Source organism: Corvus moneduloides, chromosome 17, assembly GCF_009650955.1.
Source record: "Corvus moneduloides isolate bCorMon1 chromosome 17, bCorMon1.pri, whole genome shotgun sequence".
Taxonomy (NCBI): Eukaryota; Metazoa; Chordata; class Aves; order Passeriformes; family Corvidae; genus Corvus; species Corvus moneduloides.
The window spans coordinates 10,123,651-10,129,905 of record NC_045492.1 but is presented as its reverse complement, the minus strand read 5'-3'; positions in this window follow the sequence as shown (position 1 = coordinate 10,129,905).

Sequence of the window (6,255 nt, the reverse complement as noted above, 5' to 3'; positions counted from 1 at the left end):
TCTCCGAATGAGCCGCGGCCGCCCGGGCGGGGCCCCTGGAGCCCAGCGCGGCCGGCGGCTCGCGCGCCCATTGGCTGCGTCGCGCCTGAATGCAAATGAACCCGGCGGTGACCCCGCGCCCATTGGCTGCTCGCGCGTGGCCCCGCCCCCGCCCCGCGGGGCCGTGCCGGGTCCTGGCGCCGCCGGCGGGGCAGCGCCGGGAGCCCCGCGGGGACGGGGCGGGGCGGCCCCGGCACCCCCGGGACCCTCCCCGGCCTCTCCCTTTCCTCCCTGGGCTACTTCCCTACCGCAATCACGAGCCCGTCGTGTCCCCGCACGACCACCCACCGTGTCCGTTTGTGTGAGTTTTTAAAAACTTCTCCTCCCCTTAACTCCCCACCCGAACCATAGTAACACTAGTGGCCGCCTGTTCCCAAGAGGTGCTGGCCTTCGTGCAGGCAGGAGGACACACCTGGTAAACCCATCGCAGGCGTTGGTGCACGTCAAAGCACCGCTCCTATAAAAGCGGATGAAGGTCGTCGATCCTGTTGCTCTATCCCAGCAGCCTGGGACCCGACCCTCTGGCTTGCAGGGCTGAAGTGGACCCCAATCCGCCGACCCCGAGGGCGCAGACCCCCGTTCACAGCCCTGAGACTCACCAGCAGTCCCGAAACCCGCGCGGAGGGATGGATCCCCACGCTTCCAGCTCCTGAAGCAAAGCCAAGGCAGTGCTGATCCTGGGCCGTATATGGGCAAGGCAGACCCGAGGCTGGGAGGACATAAAGTTAATATTTATCTCCACGAAGTGACTCAAGGCATTTCTGCACAATACGTTGCTTCCCGGACTGGTGTGTTTATACTGCATGGGATAAACATTCCCCTCAGGCGCTTGAACCTGTGTCTGTCACATCCCGGGATGATGCTCTGATCGTCTGCCAGGACAGAAAGCTCTGCCCTTTCCTCTCCTCAGAGGATGTTGATGTGCACTGACAGTGTCCATGCCATTGGGCCTCGAAGGGGAGGTTTGGGAGCTGTGCTGGGCGTGATGAAGCCTTTGGAGCTGAGAACAGCAGTGTGTGGGTGCTGGTGGCCTCTGTGTTCCTCTGAAACCGAAGTGAAGACTTCCCATGCTTCCCACCTCTCATGCCCTGAAGCAGCTTGTAGCTCCCAATCAGGATTTTTCCCACGCAGTACATATCTTAAAGTACAGACCACATTTGCCATTTGAGAGGTTTGCAAATAAAAGTTGCAATTACTGTATTTGCAACACTGGACCCTTAGGGTGGTGAATTCTTTTGCCAAATAGGCTTAAAGAAGCCACATGGCGACTCTTAACATTGCTTGCAGTCTACACCAGCAACCGAACTGATATCTGATGATATGGCCTGAAGTATGGGCCCTGAGTAAAAGATAGGTTTTGAAACTGTCCTATGAAACACATAGAGGTTCTATGTCTTTTCATATGGCTGTTTCATAAGATCCATTTTTGTATGCTGTTGCAAGTGGGCCATCAACACGTCTTATAGTATTAGTAGCATATAATAATAATAATAATAATAATAATAATAGGATTAAGATAGGAGACGTAAGACAATGTTTTCTTGCAGGCTTCTATTAAAAATCCTTCAGTGAAATACAAACTCTGCCCTTAAAATCCCAAGAACATGCTCAGCATCTTATACTATTCAATATAGGTCAGATTTTGAGCCTAAATTATTTGGCAGAAGCATTTCATATCACAGCTGTGGAAAAAATACTTTGGGATAAAAAGGAATTAAAATCCTTCCTGCTGGCAAGCTCATCAAATAAGCCAGGGGATGAATAGGCATGGAAACCTATCTAGGCTTGCTGCAAACAATTCTCTAGAACCCAAGATTCGATTTTGAAAAATAAATGTGTGGCTTTTTTCGCATTCTTTCCCTGTAAAAATAGCTGTGGGATGTAAATCATCCCACTGAGTCAGCACAGAAAGGAGCGGCCTCCATGGCTTAGTGGGTTGCTAACTTCAAAGCTGAATTTAGCGGTTGGAGTGTTGCTGCTGTTAATGTTGGGGAGCTTTTATCTATGTCTGACAGCTCACAGTGTTTGAGTACAGTGAGCACAGTGCTGTGTTTCAGGGCATCTGATGCTGGAACAGACGGATGGCACCTCAGCGTCGCTCCCACAAAAGTCAGCGACTGGGTACAACCCTCAACAACCTTTTCTCCCTGTCTTCTGCAACGAGGGAATCCCTGGAGCCAGGGGGATGCAGGAAGCCCAAGCTCATATATGTTCTCTCATTCATGCACAGGGAGGCTGTTTTGGAGAAAGGCTGGGCTCTCCACCCTGCTGCTGCACAGCAGCTTCAACTTCTGGCTGAAGCCTTTTCCAGCTTTAACCACCTGGGCAAAATCCCTGGACAAAGAGGAAAGCAGGCAGTTTTGCATTTACAACAACATTATTGCACAGATGTAAAATGTTACTCTGAATCACCAATACTCAACTGACACTCATTTTGCTCCTGGAGCTTCTGCTCTACCTTAAAGGAAGTCCTGGGATGTTTGGATGCATGTCTGAACAGTCAGGGGCTGCTGGAATAAGGAGCTCATGTGAAACAGGACAAGCGTGCAAATCCTTATTCCAATACTATCTGGGGAGTAGAGTCACCAAGGTCACAAGGATTTTTCTCCATGCAAGAACTGCAGGATTTGGTCCAAGCATCTGATATGAGACAGCATTTTAAAGTGCATATGTGGGCTGGCTGTTATATTTTTTGCAACATCATGGCCCCAAATCAGGCAAAGATAAACAGGTCATAAGTATATTTAGGCTGGGAATCAGAAGTGCAGCTTCCAGTTGGAGGAAATTCTGGTATTAAGATAAGGCACCAGAAATTGCTGTACACATTTTTCCAGCCTAAGCAGGGTGGGGATGGGGGTCCAGGAGGCCTCACAGGGGACCAGGATGGTCTCTGGAAGTCTGGGAGGATGACACAGAAGTGCAACGTGCATCCAGAACTTACTGTCCCCTCTCTCCTCAGCAGGCTCTAATCCTTGCCCCAAATTTCCTATCATAGTTTTACCCCTTTTCAATTCTCTCTTGAAGTCAGCACACCTGGGGACACCAGCACTCTTTGGAGCTCAGCCTCACACTCACCACGTCCATGTAAAGACCAGCCACTGAGTTTTTGGGACTACACATTCTCCTAAGCTCATCTTCCCCCTCCTCTTCCGTCTGTCTCAGCACACACCCGGAGGTGTCATTCCCTGTTTGTGTTACGTGTGCAGACAATGATGAAACCCTTCCTAACCAGGTTCACATATTGGACCACTCCTGCTCCCTGCTGGCACATCCATCCCCGTTGCTCTCCTGCATCCCAAACCCGTGAGACAGGTTTGGCTCAAGCTGTCAGTGCCACCAGCTGTGCAGCCTGCGATGGTTTTAATTTGCCTCCAGTGAGTTCCGGTTGGGAGTCCTGGTTTCTTCAGGCTGCTTCTGGAGCAGAGTAGCAGTATTCCCTGGATTGCCATGTGCTCGCCCTGGTGGGTGACACAATCCTCTGCTCTCGCTGCAGATTCACAGTTACAGCAAAATCAGCTGCTGCTCCTCAGGAGCCAAACATTTCCAGCAGTCCTGTGTGCCTTGGAGAGTGACTCAGGTTCTCCTGCATGACAGAGAGTATTTAAAAGACACGGAGCTGGTTGATTTAATCATATCACTCTGCACTCAGGAGGGCCCTGTGCTCGAGTCATGAAAATGTTGTGTGGTGTTTACAGGAGGATTTGTGAATGAATGGATCAAACTCTCTTCCCTGAAGCACGTGGTGCTGCACTGAATGCTATTATTAATAAATCAATAATTTTCATGGGAGAATCTTGGAGAATGTGCTTTCTGGAGAGATCCCACTGGAGATCAGTACATCCAGCAGCAAGTTTGGTATGAGCAGGGTGTGCAGCACAGCCTGGGGAACTCCTGAAGTGTTGGTGGCAATGTTCAAGGCAGAGCAGAAAGCTGTGATACCCAAGGGATGCAAGAGGAACTTGCATTTTGGCTCAAAAATTCCTGCAGTAAACTTTGCTTGAGATAAAGAAGCAAAGGAACTCCTCAAATCTCTCCCTTCCAAGAATTGCTACTGCTTGCTGGATTTGCTAAATCTATCCACAACTTCACAGCTTCCTTTTGAAAGTGTGAAGGCTTGTCCCTGTGCTGTTCTGAACACCCAAGCTGTCCCTGTCCCCATTCCCTCTGAGCTTCTGCCTGTGCACATGTGAGACTGCCAGGGTCCTTTTTCTGCCTTTCTCACACATTCAGGGCACATCTGACCCTGGGAAGGACCTACACAAAAAGCCCATCCCACTTAAATCCCCAAAGCAGGATTGAAGCAAGACTTCAGTAATGCTTGGAATGAATTTTCCTGTGGTGGACTGAGGAGTGAAGCTGTGTTTCCAAAGCCAGCACTCTAAAAGGGCACTGCTTACAGACCAGATCTCAGCTAAAAGCATTTCACTGCAGAGAAGGTGGTGCTCAGACTCATGAAAAGGGCATGGATTAAATCACCTTCAAATTATCTATTGCCATGAAGGCAATGCCACAGCAGAAGGTTGTGAGGGGGAAGAATCTGATGTGCATATCTCTGTTTCTGGAGCTTTTGGTTCCTGCATTGCAGCCAGCTGAGTTCCCAGCACAGTTCCCTCTTGCTTTGAGCTTGTGGGACTTCCTACTTTCCTGCCCAGGACTGTCTTCCTTACACACTCAACAGAGGAACCTTTGTGTGGTGGGAGATTTTTTTCCCCCCTGAGATGGAGATTTATACTCACAGCTCAACTCGCACAAATTTACTTCTTAGAAAATTTTACAAATTAAGCCTAGAGAGAAGCAGAAAATGTCATTTTACTGGTGAGTTTGGTGGGAGGCTGATACACAGGGAGGCCTGGAGGGTCTGAGAGCTGAGAGCAGTGCTCTGTGCTGTGAGGATGATTCAGCACGTGCAGATTCTTCAGCATCAGGAAGCAAATGAGTTGCAGTGGTCTGTTACCAGAATTGTTTGGCCTGACAGGCATTAAGGGAACCACTCGTTGCTGTTTCTGATGGACTAAAAGTGAACAGAAACGGTGATATCATTGCTCTCCCAGATTTCTGTGCGATTTCAAATCCAGCCCCTGGCCTGGGTGAACCCAAGCTGGGCTCTGAACCCCGTCCTCTGGGAAACCGCTTCCCTGGCCCAGATGTCGTTACCTACATCACGTCACTGGTGACATCAGAACTGTAATTTGTCTGAACAAAACAAATGTGAGCTGCCAGCCTCCCAGAAGTACTGATCTGCTCTTGGGACAGCTTCCCTTCTGCTCTATTGCTCTGTGGGATGTAACTCATGCACTCTAAGGGTAATTTCAGTGCATTTTTGAAGATTATTGTGTAAAACCTCCATACTGAATGGAAGTGCGGCAACTAAATGGATTAACTCTGCAAAAAGCAGGGACTGCTGGGTCTGGTACACAAATGCCGCTTGGAGTCATTAACCAAACTCCTGTGGAGTTATTAAAAGACTGCTGTGCTCCAGGGAAGGCAGGATCAGCCCGTGGGGCTGGATGCTGCCCTGTGTGTTCCTGCAAACACGGCACCTCAGGCAGGACTGAACCTTCATGTGGAAACCTCTGCAGAGCTCTAGAGCTGCTTGCAGGGCTCAGATTTCTTCCTTACAGCAAAATAATTCAAGTCTGAGGCTGCATGGATATGATGAGATCAATACATGCATTTACCTGTCAAGAATGACTTGAACAAGAGACTGACAAACATACTTTTGACAATTAATGGACCACAGCAATTATCCATCTTTCTGTAGCATGGTGAGGAGGTAACAGCAAGCCAGGGGATGGCAGGAGCAGAGAAATTCCAGGGCTGGATCAAGTGCAGCATATAAAGTTTAATTTACTTCAACAATTTGCTCAGAGGAGCACTTTGCTCAGAGCTGACAAAACTATTTTTTGGTTTTTTCAGATATAGGATTGCCCTAACTGTGAAATGTGTCCCTGCCAGCCCCTCAAACACACCCAGCACGAGATATCGGTGAAAATGTCTGATGAAAAAAGGCAACACAAAACGTATTAAAAGCCCAATAATATAAGGTGGATTCTGTGGTGGTGTCGTGCCTTGTGAAGAAAAAAATCTTAGCGTGAAAAAAAATAAAACTGAGGACTTCATTATTTTTGGCAGGACTTCTACACATTTTGCGTATCAAAGGATTGTCATAGGGAGGCGATTATTTTATAGTCCATGAAATTTCCCTCACTCCTTCAG